Below are 18,851 nucleotides of genomic sequence, written 5' to 3' on the forward strand. Positions count from 1 at the left end.
ATTTTAAAAATCACATGGCATTGGTTCTTTCCAGATAACATAAATATTGCTAATAATGTCTAATGAAACCTTGTAACCAACTAAAAGATTGATTAGTCTGCACTGTTACCTTTGAGTTAACTAAATACATTTTATTTATTTTTTAAAAGATTTTTATTTATTTATTTGACACAGAGAGAGCGAGCGAGTGAGAGCACAGACAGGGGGAGTGGCAGGCAGAAGGGGAAGGAAAAGCAGGCTCCCCACTGAGTATGGGGAGCCCAATTCCGGACTTGAACCCAGGATCTCAGGATCATGACCTGAGCCAAAGGCAGACACTTAACTGACTGAGCACCCAAATAAATACACCTTAGAGTGGATAACACATTTATTGTTATATTTTTTTACTTTATTTATTTATTTATTTGAGAGAGAGAGAGAGATCACAAGCAGGCGGGGGGCGGGGGGAAGCAAGTTCCTTGCTGAGTAGAAAGCCCAATGTGGGGCTCGATCCCAGGACACCGAGATCATCACCTGAGCTGAAGGCAGAGGCTCAACCCACTGAGCCACCCAGGTGCCCCTTATTGTTATATTTTTAGGACCTATCAGCAAGTTCCTGATTTTATGCAGATGCCATGGCTCCATATATAAAGGATATTCACTAAAAAGGTTTTTTTTTTTAACTAAAAAGGTAATTTGAAAAGTATCATTAAATCATATTAATTTCCTATATTCAGCAGTGTGTCAGATTTTAAGAATGAGAGGACATAAAGAAAAGTATCTGTATATTTCTATCTACAGCTATAACTATATATAACTGTTTGATATAGTCACTAAACGTAAATAATTAAACAACTCAACATTTGAGAGGCTTTATTAGTCACGTTGATGTGGTTCTGAGGAGAGAAGGCAGTAGTCATTAGATGAAAGAATATTTTAAAATATAGCCACTGTTAACCCACCAGCATGTTTGGGTTGATTTCCAGTCAGAGAGATAAGACTGTACTGGTTGTTTGCTCTCCTCACCTTGCGTCTTTGGTGGCACAGGACAAATGTTATTAGAGCATCTTCCTGGAGTCAGAGTGAGATTTATAGCTGTGGCACCATAAAAGCTGCTGACCATACTGGAACCAAACCCAAGACTCTGGTCTCATGTTCAGAGTGCTGTGATTTACTGGGCTAACCAAGAAAGCCTTTTGCAGTTGGATACCAAGGTAACTGGAAATGACGTTACTGAATATCTCTCTTTTAATTGTTAAAAATGGATCTCTGATTTAAAAGGAGAAGTCCCTTATTGTTGTTTAAGATCTTTAAGCTGAAGAGCTTTGAATGATTAATAGTCTGCATGTACTTATTATGTACACTTTAGTTTTATTGCTGATCCATTTCAGAATACATTAAGAGTTAGGAGGTCTGAATTTATTTATTTATTTTTTAAGTGGACTCCATGCCAATGTGGAGCCCAGTGTGGGCTTGAACTCATGACCCTGAGATCAAGACCTGAGCTGAGAGCAAGTGCTGGATCCTTAACCCACTGAACCTCCCAGGTACCCCCGGAGGTCTGCATTTTAAAATATGATTATTATCCACCAGGAGGAGCTATATCCCCTTTTGAAAATTTAGTTACCCAGAGAAAGTAAAGCAGACTTTCCAAAACTTATAAACCCCAGGTACTGGTGGTAAATATAAATATTTGTATATTATCTTTTACTCTGGAATCATGAAATGTCAGTTACTCCATGGAAGTTTGTACTGCCCTTGCTGTGTGGCAGACATAGAGCCAGATATCCTGGACAAACAAAGTCAATGACACTAATGCATCTTAGATGAGAGGGTGGAAAGAGGAAGATTTTGGGGAGAGAGTTTCCTTCAATAGAAATAACAGCTCGGGGGTGCCTGGATGGCTTAGCCAGTTAAACGTCTGCCTTTGGCTCAGGTCATGATCTCAGGGTCCTGGGATCAAGCCCCCACATTGAATCAGTCTCCCTGCTCAGGGGGTAGTCATCTTCTCCCTCTCTCTCTCTGTCCCTCCCTCCTGCTCTCTCTCAAATAAATAAATAAGATCCTAAAACAAGAAGAAAAAAAGTAACAGTTGAAGCTATGACTGAGAAGGATTTCTGTAGAAGGGATGGGAATGATTATGAGGCAGAATGGGGATTTCTGTAGAAGGGAAGGGAATGGATATGAGGGAGAATAGGGTTAAGCTAGGAAAAAGGAAAGAGGAGAGGTTGTGGAGACAAAGGAGGGGGGGTGAAGGGAAGGGAGGAGGAAGGGGAAGAACCTGGTTAGTACAGTGTCACCAGAGCCCAGGGAGGAAGGACTTTTAAGAAAGTGTTGGTGGAGTCAGGGAGGCGAAAGGGACTGAGTTCAGATGTACCTGAGTAGGCAGAGGAAAGTGAAAACAGAAAAAAAAAAAAAAGTGCTTGGTTAGAAAGAGGACTAGTGGTTATACATTCTAATTATGTACAGTTAATAATCATTCTTTGGCCAGTTAATAGAAGTGGCTGAGCAGAGCATTCAAAGCTTTGCAGGTACTGTCTAATGACCCATGCCATTAACCACACACACAAATCCATGTAGAGTGACACTACAGACGATGGCAGACAAGGAGGGGGAAGAGCAGGTCTTCATCCTGCCTCTGTCATTAATAAGCTGCATGACCCTGGACAAGTCACTGAGCCTCTCGGTACCCTAATTTCTTATTCTGTAAATGAGGTGGTTGGATTAGGTCAAGATTTCCCAATCTGGTGACCAAGGATGGATTTTAGGGAATCTGAGATGCCCCTAAAATTAGAAGCAAAAACAGTTTTTCTCCCTAAAGAGAGGATCCATAATTTTTTTCAGATTGCCCTAAGACTGTCTTAAAAAGGAAAGACTCACTGGATTAGGTGCTCACTAGAGTCCCATCTACTCTAGAATTCTAGAATCTGAAATCTCTAGTTTTAACCTCTTAGTGGGGTTCCACGTGGCACCATCGTAATGAAATTAATTAGAGAGTCTGAAAGTTAATCGATTAGATCAGTCCTCTCTGGAGAATTATTTAGAAAATCCAGAGAATTTTGAAGATTAAAACTAAACTTTCCTTTAACAGCCCACAGATATTTTTATTAGGACCCAACTCTTAAATCTCTGTTGACATTGGTTATTAGCCATGCATCCAATGGGCGTGAACACTGGTAGTGGCTGCACTACTTAGCTATTGTACAGGGATGCCATCGCCTTTTGTGTACTTGACTCTAAAAGCAAAAAAAAAAGAGGGGGGGATTGTTGGGTGTAGGCCGGTGGTTAGTCTCACAAGGGAGTGATGGCCGTGAGGCGTGTCTTCTTCTGGGGGCGCTGTCCTCTGGAGTGTGCTGCTGCCCTTGACAAGGGAGACTGGCATTGATTTGAAAATAGCAGTTGTCCCCGGAGAAGACATAATGGGAGGTTCTTGACATTTATGCGATATGTCCCAAAGCGAGGAGCCCTTGTATCATGCGATGAACAGTTATGACAGCTTACTGTGGTCTCATTAGATTTTGGTGTAACTCTTAGGACTGAGCACTAGAAATCCCTTTCTGATCTGTGTTACGGTATAAATCTGCTCTGTCAGCTGCCTTGATTGGTTATCTGTTTGTGTTTATAAACTACTTTATGCATGTGGTGTTATGACTGACTAATGAATCAAGGCAGCATTTCAAATGGCTCTGGCCTGCTTTGGACATGGAGGTTCACATTGAAATTGGATAAGGTTCTTTAGTACAAGTCATTACCTACCTTTCTACTCTTACCCTTGTTTTGGTTCCAGCTGGTAGACTTTGCTGCAAGCCATACAGACTGTGTCACAACAGGAAGGGAAGTGACATGAGTAAATTCTTTCACAAGCCCTTCAGTTTGAAAAACTGCATGTTTCAGGTAAACATCATGCTTTTCATTGGCACTGTTTCCTTGGTACCATCTGGGTTCGGCTCCCTGTGAAATGTGAAAGACATATGATCCTACTTTTGAAATACAAACACTTTTGGGGGTCCCTGGATATTTGTCATATCGACACTGGCTGTCTGGAACTCACAAAAAATCAATCGACTGTTTAAGTGTAAACAGAACAGAGATATCTGCTCATTAGCTTTATCTTCCTTGAGCTGTTGGCCCCCCTCATGTGGTCTTACTAAATGTGCTGTCTTGCCCTGCTCAGAGTTATGACTGGTCATGACTACTGTGCAGATGACCTTTCAGAGGTGACTCATTTCTGTGTAGACAATGTATTTTTATTCATCTGTTTCTTTATTCTAAAGAAGAGTTTCTTTTTATACTATCAAAAAAGTAACTTATGTGAGTGAATTTGCCATCATAACTGTTGGTGGATTTTAAATATGATGTAACATTAGCATGAGGCAGACTTCAGCCTTAACGGTCCCCATGTCACCAGTGACAAACGTGCTGTAAATTTTTTAAAGATTTTACTTATTTATTAGAGAGAGAATACGAGCACAAATGGTTGGAGGGGCAGAGGGAGAGGGACAAGCAGACTCCCCGCTGAGCAGAGAGCCCAATGCAGAGCTCAACCCCAGGACCCTGGGATCACGACCTGAGCTGAAGGCAGATGCTTAACGCTTAACCAGCTGAGCCACCCAGGCGCCCCTATTAGTAAATTTATTCTTTTTTTTTTTAAGATTTCACTTATTTATTAGAGAGAAGAGCACAAGTGGGGTTAAGGGCAGAGAGAGAAGCAGACTCCCCATGGAGCAGGGAGCCCGATGTGGGACTTGATCCCGGGGCTCCAGGACTATGACTCATGTTAAAGATGTTTAAAGGAATAAAGATGGGAAAACCTGAGTCAAGAACGAGAAACATTCAGAGGTCTAGATGGACTTGAATAAAAACTGAATGAACTTCTATTAATTAAGCAAATAATTATTGAAGTAAAAACACAGTGGATCAATTAAATCGCAGGTTAGATACAATTAATGGAAGATTAAAGAACTAGAAAATGGATCTGAGAAAATTATCTAGAATGCAGCCCAGGGCAAAAAGACGGAAAGTCAGAAGTTGGAAATATGTAGATAGAATTATAAGGTCTAACACTCTATCCAGTTAAGAGCTCTAGAAGAAGGGGAGATAAAGAATGGGGGAGAAATAATGTCCAAAGAGCAATTTTCAAGGTTGATAAAGCATATATATTCACAGAATCAAGAAAGTCAATCACTCCCAAAGAGATTAAGCAAAAAGAAATCCATACTAAATCACAGTGCAACTGTCTAAAAACCCAAAACTAAGATTATAAGAGCATATAAGGGAAAAGGCAACACACCGAGCTCAGTAATTAGATTGATAGCAAACCTCTCAGTAGTAAAATTGGACTCCAGAAGATTGTGAGATAGCATCCATGAGGTAAATGATTGTCATTCTAGAATTGGGTGCCCAGATAAACCAGCATTATAGAATGAGGGTAATGGTGACCAAATACTTGATTGAACAGACGTATAGGAAAAGATGACTAACATAATAAAATAAAATTTAAAAAAAAGGAAAGAAAAGTGTGTTTTTACCCCCATTATTTTTTTAAGATTATTCATTTATTTACTTATTTATTTTACTTGAGAGAGAGAGAGAGCATGAGAAGAGAGGGAGGAAGAGTAGATGGAGAGGAAGAGGGAGAAGCAGAAGCAGTCTCCCGCTGAACCAGAAGCCAGACACAGGGCTCCATTCCCGGACTAGGAGATCATGACCTGAGCCCAAGGCAGATGCTTAACTGACTGAGCCACCCAGGTGTTCCTTATCCACATTATTTTATGCCTGGCATTACCTGAGGCATATTTGAATCATCGAACAAAATGATACATTGGCATTTTTTGCTTATTTGTTTGTTTGTTTTAATCAAAAGCTTTGATCTGATCTGGGTTAAACACAGTAACAATCACTTCCTGTTTCCCAAAGGGCAAGACCCTGGACCTTGGTGCTGACAACGTTCTGATGGGGCTTAATGTTTATCACCTTTGTTTTACCTACTAACACATGGTTGAATTTCTTTGGCCATTACAGAATGTATTTTTAGGTGCCAGTTTGTTAACTTTAAAATATTTAATATTTTATTTAATTTAAAATAATTTATTTAAATAATATTTATTAATACTTATTTAATATTTATTATAATATTTAATATTTATCATATTTATAATTATCAAATATCAAATATTAATTCATTAATATTTTATTTATTCTATTTATATTTTAATATATGATATATAATTATATGGTTTATATTTATAAATTGATGTTTATATAACTCAAATACTATTATTTAATAAATAATATTTGATACTAATACTTATTTAAATAAATAAAATATTAGAAGCAAGTTGAAATAAATAACTTGTTTTCCTATTTGAGGCTTAATAAGATCTAACATACCAAAAGGCACACAGTGAATTTTAATTTTTTTTTTTTTTTAAGATTTTTATTTATTTACTTGACAGACAGAGACCACAAGTAGGCGGAGGCAGGCAGAGAGAGAGGAGGAAGCAGGCTCCCTGCTGAGCAGAGAGCCCGATGTAGGGCTCCATCCCAGCACCCTGGGATCATGACCTGAGCCGAAGGCAGAGGCCTTAACCCACTGAGCCACCCAGGTGCCCCACACAGTGAATTTTAAATTCCATTTTATAGAACTGTGATATTTTAAAAAAAAGGGTGGAATACTTTGTTATAGTTGTTACCTGAATGATTTAGAAATGCAATATGAAGTTGATTGATTAAACTGGTAATGGTTGGTATAATAACTTCTGCACCTTTATGTTAAAACCTCCAGGGTTTATACTCAATACTTGGGAATCCTTCAAAATCAGGGTAATCAGAAAAATCTTTATAGCTTGAGGACCCTTCTGCATGAATGGGGACTATTTTGCCTATGTTAATTTTTCTATATAGTCATTTTTTTTTCCCTAAAATTGGATCGATTAACCTTTTCCTGGTCAGATTCCCAACTCTTTGGGTAACTCTATTTAATGTCTTAGGAAATTGAGGTTCTTTGTTGTAACATAGTCTCAAGTCCCATCAGGCTTTTCAAGTGTAGTGGAGTCTCTCCCTGCATATGGAGAGAGAATGATGATAATTGTGTTATATAGACAAAAGGAAGATCCACATTTAATGCTTCTTAGATCCCCCATTCATAGGTTCAGAATGAACCGAGTGCACAACTTTGCCTTAATGAAGTTGTGCTCTGTATCAGGTCCACAGTCTGCTATGAGGCTGCTTCTAAAGCCAGATCCCTTCATACTGATCCTCAAATCCATGTCCCCTTTGGGGCTGAGCTCTTCCCGCCCCCCCAGCAGACTCCGCCTTCCCTCCCTTTTCAAATCAGTTTCTCTCTTATTGCCTAGCTCTTACTGAAATTGACCTATAATTTTCCTCTTTGCCTCCTCCCAAACATGAAGTGGTGTCCTTTGTAATCTTGATTTTGTTAGTATTTTGAGCAAATTGTATCCTATGGGTGCTCAAGAAATTTCCAGTATTTATCATTATCTTTTACTACTTTTGTGACTTCGGGATTTTACATGATCTCTGAGCATCTGCTTTTCTTTTCTTTGTATCCATATAGGTTATTATGAGGGTTAAATAAGAGAATGCAGGGGAAACACTTGGTACAGTGTCTGGGAGGCCCCAGCAAACATGTTACTTGAGATACGATGAATATTAGGAGAGGGAATGTTCAGGGAGCCTCCGAGATTTATAGCTGGGGGCCCTCACCTGTGCTGAAGGGGACAATAACGGTCCTCCAGAGGAAGTGACATTTAAAGTTGAGATATTCAGGGTGAATATGATTTGTGTTCTGGAAAAAAGCAAAGGTTCCAAGTAGAAGAAACTACAGCATGTATTCCAGGGCCTGAAGGCATATTCCTGAAGGAATGCAGGAACCAAGAAGTCCCAAATGGTGGGATGGAGAGAAAGGGCTGGAGGATGATGAAAGGTGAGCCTTGGAGAGGTAGACAGGAGCCAGAGGGCAGAGGACTCAGAAGGTCATGGTTAGGATTTTATACTTTACCTGACCACATATTAAAAAAAAATGCTAAAGAAAGGTAAAAGAAAGGAAATGACATGATCAGTGTAAGTTCTAAAGAGATCAATCTCTGGGCACCCAGGTGGCTCAGTCCTTTAGGTGTGTGACTCTTGGTTTGCACTCGGGTCATGATCTCATGGGTTGTGAGGCTGAGCCTCACTCAGGCCCTGCGATCAGTGGGGAGTCTGCAGGAGATTCTCTTCTTCTGCCCCTCCTCCTTATACCCCCCCCAAATAATTAAGTATTAAAAAAACAAGAGAGAAAGACCATTCTCCCCTGATAAGAAAGACCTGTTGCTCCCTCCTTTAGCTCCAGCAAGAAGTTCCAAATGCATGTAACACACTCCAGTCCACATGTGGAAACCCTCATCCCAGCCCTGCCCCTTAATTGCAATAAAATCCAAGCCAGTCTCCTTTCCCCACTCTCTCAAGCCATTTTTGGACCAGACTGAGAACCTTCCTGCTCATCCAGAAAGCCTCATTATGTGAGCAATAAACTTTTTCGTATGCTCTTGGTGTGTGTGTGGGGGGGGCATCAAAATCAATCTCTACATCCGAACCAGATTCAGATGGTGGGGTCAGCATTGTTCGTCATGCCTTCTATGGTAACCACCACGATATGGATTATAAACATAAAAACCTTAACATATATATCACAAATGAAAATGAGATTATACTATGAATACCTGATTTTTTTAAAATAATGTACTTTGAACAATGATGTCATTAAATGTTTCTCACAATATCATTTTCAATGCCAGCATATTATACTAGTATATTGTGCAAATGATCAAGCCAACTTACAATTAACATATATGTTGGTTCCAATGTTTTTATTATTTATTTATTTTTATTTATTTATTTTTTGCTATGTCAGTTTTTAAAGATTAATTTATTTATTTGAGAGAGAGCTAGAGTAAGAGAGCAGGGGGGAGGGGAAGAGGGCGAGGGAGTGGGAGGGACCCAAGCAGACTCTGTATTGAGTGCAGAGCCCAACAGGCTTGATCCCACAACCCCAAGATCATGACCTGAACCAAAACCAAGAGCTGGTTGCTTAACTGACTATGCCACCCAGGTGCCCCCCTTCTTTAAATTATGTTAAATAAGCTACAGTAGCTATCCTTATATCTAAAACTTAGTTCAGTTTTTTGGTTATGTCTTTAAGATAAATTCTTCTAGCTTTAAGTATTAATGAATCATAAGCACATTTAGCTCATTAGAGTAACATTCATGGAGCACCTGCCATGGGTCGTTATTGGGAATCCTAAATACAAAAGACACTAAAATTGCTTTCAGAGAAGTACTATTATAATAAGGGATTTGGAAGAATATTTGTAGGTTAAACTGAATTATTTATTTATTTATTTATTTACTTATATTTTTGAAGACAGCTTCTTCACTTATACCAAATTTTGTGTGTTTGCCACCGGGTGGCACTAATACATTTCTATTGAATTGTGTTGTGTTAATGAGATATGTTAATGAGCTGTTTCTTCTATGTTGACTTATTTTTTTGGTGAATTATAACTGGAAAAATATTTAGGTTTAGTTTGACATTTGAAAAATTGGGTTACGTTAAAAAAAACACAAGATAGGATTTATATATTCTTTCATAACAGCAGAACTTCACAGGTGATTTTCTTTTTAAAAAACCCAAAATCAAAGAACACAAACACATATACATATACATATGTATAAATTATTATAAATATTATAAACATATATAATATTTAGGTTCTTAAAAATCCTGTCTTGTGGTTTTTAATGTAAACTAATTTTCTAAATACATGTGTGTGTCTTACTGTGTGTGCAAACAGAAAGTGAAATACACCTTGCAGAGTTAGGTTTATTATCTGAAATTGTGTCTAACAGAAATTTTAGTTTTTATATTTTAAATTAGGCATCCTCGGGGCGCCTGTGTGGCTCAGTGGGTTAAACATCTGCCTCCGGCTCTGATCATGATCCCAGGGTGCTGGGATCGAACCCTGCATGGAGCATTCTGCTCCAAGGAGGAGGAGCCTGCTTCTCCCTCTCCCTGCTTGTGCACTCTCTCTCTCTGTCAAATAAATAAATAAAATCTTTAAAACATAAATAAATAAATTAGGCATCCTCAGTAGTCCATTTCTTCTCTCCCCACAGCAGGAAAATCTTAGGGACGGGGAACTTTTATAAAGTATATTCTACTATTTACTCCTGCTTCTTGCCATCCCAACCATTCTGAGTGCGCCTAGGGGGTGTTACCTCCCCTCCTTCATAATTAGTCCTCTAGTGTGGACTTCTATTGATGACAGTTACACTTACATAATTAATTATTATGCCTTTCTGGTGAAATGACTTCTGTATCATTATGAAATGACCTTTTTTATCCCTGGTGGTAGTTTTTGCTCTAAACTTTTCTGTCTGATGCTACAGTAGCCATGCCGACTGTCTTTTGAGTCTTCCTTTTTTAATATAATCTGACAATCTATGCCTTTTAATTAAGGTATTTAGACCACTTACTTTAATATGATTATAGATATAGTTAGCTTTAAACCTGTCATCTTGCTATTTGTTTCGTATTTGTCTCATCTAAATCTTTGCTCCCCTTTTTCTCTTTTTCTGCCTTATTTGAAATCTTTTTTTTTTTTAAAGATTTTATTTATTTATCAGAGAGAGAGAGGGAGAGAGAGCGAGCACAGGCAGACAGAATGGCAGGCAGAGGCAGAGGGAGAAGCAGGCTCCCCGCCGAGCAAGGAGCCTGATGTGGGACTCGATCCCAGGACGCTGGGATCATGACCTGAGCCGAAGGCAGCTGCTTAACCAACTGAGCCACCCAGGCGTCCCGGTTTTTCTTTTTTTAATGATTCCATAATGTCTCAATGGTTGGCTTATTAGCTATAACTCTTTTTTTTTTTTATTTTATTTTTTATCTTATTGGTGGCTTCAGCACTTTTATACGTGTTCAACTTAGCAGTCTAGAGGTGCCTGGGTGGCTCAGTTGGTTAACCTGTTTTTTTGCGCGCCTGATTTTTTGGGCTCATGTCATGATTCCAGGGCCTAGGATGGCCCCATGTTGGGGGTTCCTGCTCAGCGGGGAACCTGCTTCTCCCTCTCCCTCTTCAGCGCCCCCTGCTGTGCTGTCTGTCTCTGTCAAATAAATAAATAAAATCTTAAAAAAAAAAACAAAAAACAAACTTAGCAGTCCACTTTCAAGTGAGACTATACTACTTCCCATATAGTATAAGAAATTTATAATCATATGCTTCCATTTCTCCCCTATCTTTTGTGCTTTTTTTTTTTACATTTTACTTCTATATATATTATAAATGCAACAATACATAACTATTTTTATTTAGTTTTGTTATTTATTACTTATATTTTATTGGCATTATAATAATAAATTACTTTTTGAGGTACTTTAAATGTTAAGAAAAAAATCTTGTATAATTATCCATGCAGTTAACATTTCTGGTACTCTTTAGTCTTTTGTGTTTATTAGTGTTCCCACTGGTATAATTTTCTTTCTTGCCCAAGGGACTTCTTTAACATTTAGAGTGTTATAATACAGGTCTGCTGGTGGTGAATTCTTTCACTTTTGTTATGTCTGAGGAAAGTATTTCACCAGTGTTTTTGAAAGGTATTTTTCCCTGAGTGTAGAATTCTAGGTTGACAGGTTATTTTTCTTTTTTCCTTATCGTTGTATCTTTACAGATGACATGTTTTCTTGTCTGCTCCTTTTTTTTTTAAGGTTTTATTTATTTTGAGAGAGAGAGCAAGCATAAGTGGGGGTGGGGGCAGAGGGAGAGCGGGAAGCAGACTCCCGAAAGAGCAGGGAGACCAATGAGGGTCTGGATCCCTAGACTCTGAGATCATGACCCAAGCCAAAGGCAGATGATTAACTGCCCAAGCCACCCAGGCACCCCATCTCCTTTGTCTGCTTTTAAGATTTTCTCTTTGCCATTGGTTTTGAGTAATTGTATTACAGTGTGCCTTTTCTTCATGTTTCTTCTCCTTGGTGTTTGTGATCTTCTTGCAGGTATGAATTTACAGCCTTGTCACACTTGAAAATATTTTTAACCTTTATTTCTTCAAATACTTTCCATGACCCTCTCCCTTTAGTGGGACTCCAATTATATATACATTATGTCACTTAGTTTTCCAGAAGCTCACTGATGCTGTCTTCATTTTAAAAATTCTTTTTCTATTACATTTTTGGGTAGTTTCTGTTGCTAGGTCTTAACGTTAACTAATCTTTTCTTCTGCATTATTTATGTTGTGTTTTATTCATCTCAGGCTTGTAGTTTTCTTTAGAAGTACAAATTCAGATCATTTTTGTGTTTGGGCTTGAGATCTTTTTTGTGTGTTTTTTGGCATATGGAATACAGTTATAGTAATGGTTTCAGTGTCTTTGTTTGCTAATTTTAACATCTGTGTCTGATGTAGGTGTATTTTAATGGACAGATTTTTCTCTCAATGTGGATCATCTTCTCCTGATTTTTTGCATGCCTGGTAATTTTGGATTGGATGTCAGACATTTTAAACTTACCTTGATGGTTACTGGATATTTTTGTACTCCTGTAAATAATTTTATTATCTTATAATATGGTAAGTTACTTTGAAATCATGTAATCCTTTTTGGTCTTGCTTTTAAGATTTGTTAAACAGGACCAGCGCAACATCTAGTCTAGGCCCAATTATTTCCTACTATTGAGGCAAGTCTTTCTGAATACTCTACCCATTTTTCCTATGAATGTGATTTTTCCAGTCTGCTAATGAGAATAATCACTATTGCCGCACTAGGTAGCCTTTTCAGATTCATGCATGGCTGGTTCTCAGCTGAGTGCTCAAGAGAGGCCCTATGCAGAGATCTGGAGTTCTCTGTACAGATTTTTCCCTCTGTGCTTACCTGCCCTGTGAACTCTAGTCAGCTCGGTCTCCCTAGACTCTCAGCCTTTCAACTCGGAATCTGCCAGCCACTGGCAGTGTGTGTAGCCTGGAAACTCAGTCATAGTCTCATCTCATTTGTTTTACATTTCATAGGGAGCACTATTCTTCATTGCCTGATGTCTAGTGTCTTGAACACTGTTGTTTCATATTTTTTGTCTGCTTTTTTGTTTTGTTTTTTTTGTTGTTGTTGTTTCATGTTGTAGTGTAAATTGGGTCCAGGTTATTCCATCTTGTCCAAAGCAGAATTTCTGCTTCCAAGTTTTTAAGAGAGGTTTTTGTTTTTTTCTTTGTATAATTTTGTATTTGAATCTATGCAGTGATCTTGAATTGTACTTTAGATTAAGTAGGGGATCAATTACTTTATCTCAAACACATACTATGTGAAGATTCTACCTATAAATGGATGCACTATAAAATAAGTAATTAATTTTTGTAGGTTTTTTCCTCTCATAGTTTGGTTGGAAAATCAATGGCTTTGATTTATTAGTGTCTGGAAGGTAAGTCTAATAATAATACTAGTAATAATTTTACTCTTTAACTACACGATAGTAAAATTTACTTAAGCTTTTCAGAAATTAAGATATATGTGTCTTGTAGGTCATCTTAAATTTTAAATGGAACATAATTGCATTTCTTGTTTTTTTAGACATTTTATTTATTTTATTTTATTTATTTGACACAGAGAAAGAAAAAGCACAAGCAGGGGGAAGCAGCATGCAGAGGGAGAAGCAGGCTGTCTGCTGAGCAAGGAGCCTGATGTGGGGCTTGATCCCAGGACGTCAGGATCATGATTTGAGCTGAAAGCAGACACTTAACCAACTGAGCCACTTAGGTATCCCAATTGCATTTCTTTAATAGTGCAGAGTTTTAAAGCTAAAGAAATATGTCTTATACAAAGATTCAAGACATTTTATGAAACAAAGTAACCATCATTTGTTGAATGCCTATTATGTGATAGGCACTTCACAATTTTTTTTTTTAATTCTACCATTTGTTTATTAGGCAGAAGTTGTTGTCTGCATTTGAGAGATGAGGAAATTGATATACAAAGGGTTACATAACTTGCCCAAAGTTACAGTGTGAGTTAAGTATTCACACAAGCTGGATTCACACAAGCTAAACACCTAAAACTCAAAGTATTTTATAATCCCATGCTGATTACAGCTCTTAACTCTATAAAGAGCTTCAGATCTTCTAGATTCTTGAAGAGTGAGTTTTAGTTAATAGATTTATTGATAACTTTTAGTCCACTAACTTATCAAATAGGATAGTCATACTTTACAAATTTTCTCTCCTATTCTATAAATAACGTAATGACAACTTCATGTCACACTTCACATCTGATAATAACCTACCTTTTGAAGCACTTTGCAATTTTCATGGTGCTTTTACACATATTTTTATCTCAGTCATTTCTCACAACCACACTGTATAATGCATTAACCCCATTTTGCTCAAAGTTTATCATTTGGCCTACATTCCTGTGATTCTTAAAGATTTTATTTATATATTTATTTATTTGACAGAGAGAGAGAGAGAGAGAGAGAGAGTGTGCGCAAGCGCACAAGCCGGGGGAGCAGTGGAGGGAAAGGGAGAAGCCGGCTTCCTGCTGAGCAAGGGACTCTACCCCAGGACCCTGAAATCATGACCTGAGCCAAAAGCAGAGCTTAACCGACTGAGACATTGAAGCGCCCCTCCCATGATTCTTAGACCCATATTTTTTTTTTTTTTCTGTTATTCCAAGCTAGCCTTTCTGCATCATTGGCTTACTTTATTGAAACAAACAAAACCAAAATGGCACCCATGTAAAATCATCAAGTTTCCCCCCCCCTTTTATGACAATACTTCTGAAAAATAAAGTTTGATTTTATATTTGGGTGGGTATTGAAAATTTTGCTTACCATAGTAATTGTCATTTTTGGTTTTTTTACAGGCCGCCTCACTGAATGTGGTGCTCAGAGTAGTGATGAAAAATTCATAGATTAACACTTGATGCCAGACTGGTAGGAAAGTTTATATAGCATAGCATATAGTAGCTATGTTTTAGAAATTTTATTATGTGTTTATTGAACTGTACTTCATTATTGTTCTTTTTAAAATTTATATTGTTTCTTTATTTGCATTATGTACTGTTTTTATATTATGAGACACAAAATTTATGTCCTTGCCATCATTATCTTATTAGCATCCAGAGCTAAGTTTCAGGAGAATTCTTTATGGCACCTTAAAAATTGTACTTCCATAAGAAAATGTACAATATTTGATATTCCTATTTTCATGGTCTCTGAGTTATTATTAAGCTAAACTTTGTACCTGTTATGAGTTGAGTTGTGTCCCCCAAAGATAGGTTCAAATTCTTAACCCCGAGGACCTTAGAGTGTTACCTTATTTTGAGATAGGGTCTCTACAGAGATAATTAAGTTAAAATGATATCATGAGGGTGGGCCTAATCCAATAGGATTGGTGTTCCTATAAAAAAGGGTAGAAATTTGGACAGAGAGAAAGACATGCACAGAGGGAAGACAACATAAAGACACACAGAATAGCACATGAAGACAGGATTGCATCTACAAACCAAGGAACACCAAAGATTGCTGGCAAAATACCAGAAGTTACAAAAGGAAAGGAAAGATTCTCCCCCTGAGCTCAAAGACAACATGGCCCTGCTTGTCTACACCTTGATTTCAAACTTCTAGCCTCTAGAACTGAGACAATACATTTCTATTGCAAAATCTGAGCAAGTCACAGATTTTGGTACTTTGCTAGGTACAGTCCTAGGAAAATGCAGTAGTACCTACAATAGAAATAGAGTCTTTCTCTTTAAGAACTAAATATACTAAATGTAGTGGAACCTTGGAATACCAGGACCACATTCCATCCGGGGCTCTGTTGAGAGAAGGTTCTTGGTCTCAACTCCAAGAAGCTCCTACAGCACGAGCCAGCTCACCAGTATGAAGCTTACAGAACATAGGCCTTTGTCTAGATGAGATTCTAGACCCGTCTCAAATTAGACAGTGGTCTTTCCAGCCTTGTTTCCCATTCTTTTTCTGATCCTTTTCCAGAGCCAGGCAGGTACTACATATTCTTGTTTCTAACTTTTCCTTCTCCTCCTTGTCTGTCATATGGTACCAGCTGAGTAAGAAGCAATAAGTACATGAGGGTTGTAGCACCAATGGGAAATACATCCTCAGCCTTTTGCTCTTATACCTCTGTATTTTCTCTCAGAATGACCATCTGCTTTTACAGTGGTTGCCCTTACTTGAGAGCAGATGACTTATCCACATAGATTTGTTTTTATCTGTAATTTTATTCTTACCTCAAAATTCATCAGCCTCTATTTAAGACTTGTGTATTTTTGATGGTGATGTGGTCAGTCTCCCACTGACATAGACTCAGGTGATCTTGGTTCTCTTCCATGTTTCCCTTATCTCAGCAATAACCAACAAGGTCAGTTTTCACTCCATAATATCCTTAATTTGCTTCATTTTGTGTTCATCCATATTTGCAAGTTTTCTTCTGTAGATTCTGAGGATTCTTATAGAATCTTCTCTGGATTCTGAAGACTATGTGAATTATAAAGTCTTGTAGTTTGTTTCCTTGCCTCTTGTTTCCAGTGTAACAGCTTTGCAACTATAAAACAGATAGTTAATATGCCAGAAATCCGACCTCCTAGATTTTATCATCTTGCTCTTATCTGTTCAACCAGAGAGTAAACTCTTGGAGGGCATGGATCTTCGCATTTGTACAAATTTATTGGATATATCTCTTAGCCCAGAATAGCAATTAAAAAGCATAAACTCTCGAGACATTGCCTGGAATCCTGGTTCTACCACTTACCAGCTCTGTGAGATGAGACAAGTTATTCAACCTCTATGTTCTTCAGTTTCACTCATCTGTAGATTAAGGAAAATGGGGTTATTACAGAAGGGGAGTGAATAAAGCACTTAGAACAGTACGAAAAAATACAGTAATTTTTCAATAAAATGTTCATTATCTTATTCTTTTACACTTCAATGTTCATCAGCTATTTGGAGACGAGTGAAAGATAAATTGTGTTAACACAAGAGTAGAAGCATGCTCTGATTTTATTTGAACATGTGTTGCACCTCTCTGTTACAGTAATGTAGTCCTAAGTCTTGTTGAGTTCCTTGATTATAAAATAAGGGCAATAATACCCTTATTTTATAGGTATAGGTAGGTATTATTGGTTGTTGTAAAGATTACTATAACTAGGTTGCTGTTGGTAAGGGCTGAATCCAGTGCCCGACACACAGTAAACACATAAGTGAATGGTACTCAGGAGACACAGTAACAATGGTAGTATTAATAGCAGTGAGGCAGCAGTAGCAGTGATGCTAGTGTTAGTAATAATAGTAATAATGGTAGTAACAGAGGTAGAAGTAGCATTTCATTTAGTTTTTTGTGTGCATGGAACATATCAGCAGTTGAAAACAGCTTGGGGGTATGTGAGGGAAAGACATAAAGTTTTCCTTGACAGTCTGAGAGAGGTGATAGTTGAGGTCTTGGGAAAGGATGAGGTGGCTTGGAGTGGGCGGAGAACCGCCACAGGACAATCAGGGAATCTCAGGAAGGTGAGATGAAAGTTGAGAATAGTGGAGAGAGTGTTCAGATTCTTACCCCTCTAATCCAGAGATACTGGGAGGAAGAAAATAACTTCTAAGATGGAAAGCTGTGATTAGAGAGTGTCAGATAAAAAGCGAAAATGGTCAAGGAAGACACTGATCTGCCCTACTCCCCCGACTATAGTCATTTCTCAACCATTTTCTCCTCTCTCCATCTTACTCAGAATTTCTTTCCTTTCTTTTTTTTTTTTTTTTAAGATTTTATTTATTTGAGAGAGAGAGAGAAAGAGAGTATCTGTGCACGCACGTGTGCGCACACACACACACAGAGACGTGAGTGTTGGAGGGAGGAGTAGAGGGAGAGGCAAATTCCTCACTGAGCAGGGAGCCGGATGCTGGGATCTATCCCGGAACCCTGGGATCATGACCTGAGCCCAACGCAGACGCTTAACCAACCGAGCCACCCAGGTGCCCTACCTTTCCTTCTTTAACAGCTAAAAAAGTTAATTTCATTAGATACATTTATATGTCTAACATGTATATGTTTTAATACTGTGAATAAAAGCTGTGGTCCATTAAAACCAGTTGACAATATATCCTGAAGAGAATATGCACATGCCGGAGAGAAACAAATATGCTTTTCATTTTAAGGAGCAAAGTGCAGACTGCAAGTTATATTGTGAAGCTGAGGACATGCATTTGACAGGAAAGAGTGGAATGCACCGTTACTCAATATATTTGGAATCCTTTGTTGAACTTTAGTATGCTTCAGTATGTTAGAGAAAGAAAATTTTTTTAATTGGTGAACCCAGAAGTTATGTCCTAAATTTTGTATATATTTGAACATACATACATATGTTCACTGTGCTTTCTGTGAAAATTATATTCTTCTAAGCATTTTTAAAATACGAAGATTTTATCCAAAAGCAAATCTTAATTTTTGCTTCAGCAATTCAGATAAAATTGACTAATGTCCATTCGATTTAGATTTTTTTTCAATGACTTAGTCATTTTGTTCCAAATGACATATTTTTCTTGGCTTCCTGCTTATGCTATAAGCAGCCCACAAATGGTATACCTCAAACAGCATTCTTAAGCAATTACAAATTAAAAATCATACCTATTCAGTTACAGTAAGACTATATTTCTTTATTATTTTGATGTTTCTTTTTTCTGTCTCTGTGTACTATTTGTAATTTTATTTATTTATTTATTTATTTGAGAGAGAGCAAGCACAAGTGGGAACAGCAGAGAGAGAGGGAGAAGCAGAGGAAGAGGGAGAAGCAGGCTTCCCGCTGCACAGAGAGCTGGATGTGGGACTCCATCCCAGGA

General features: G+C 37.9%; 2 long non-coding RNA genes across 3 annotated transcripts; one reads left to right on the plus strand and one right to left on the minus strand.

Moving 5' to 3' along the window:
- Nucleotides 1–1,114: 1,114 nt before the first annotated feature.
- Nucleotides 1,115–18,779, plus strand: LOC116870709. 2 transcript variants are annotated; one of them, XR_004383278.1, is made up of 3 exons: nucleotides 1,115–1,126; nucleotides 14,870–14,939; nucleotides 18,743–18,779. It is a non-coding gene; the product is annotated as an uncharacterized LOC116870709 (long non-coding RNA). The 2 variants fall into 2 exon arrangements; XR_004383277.1 differs by lacking the exon at nucleotides 1,115–1,126 and adding an exon at nucleotides 13,741–13,768.
- On the minus strand, nucleotides 12,457–14,939 carry LOC116870719. The gene is made up of 3 exons (XR_004383281.1): nucleotides 14,868–14,939; nucleotides 14,777–14,780; nucleotides 12,457–12,583 (listed from the first exon to the last, which is right to left on the minus strand). It is a non-coding gene; the product is annotated as an uncharacterized LOC116870719 (long non-coding RNA).
- Nucleotides 18,780–18,851: the final 72 nt, after the last annotated feature.

Source organism: Lontra canadensis, unplaced genomic scaffold, assembly GCF_010015895.1.
Source record: "Lontra canadensis isolate GAN:19392208 unplaced genomic scaffold, GSC_riverotter_1.0 scaffold1, whole genome shotgun sequence".
Taxonomy (NCBI): domain Eukaryota; kingdom Metazoa; phylum Chordata; class Mammalia; order Carnivora; family Mustelidae; genus Lontra; species Lontra canadensis.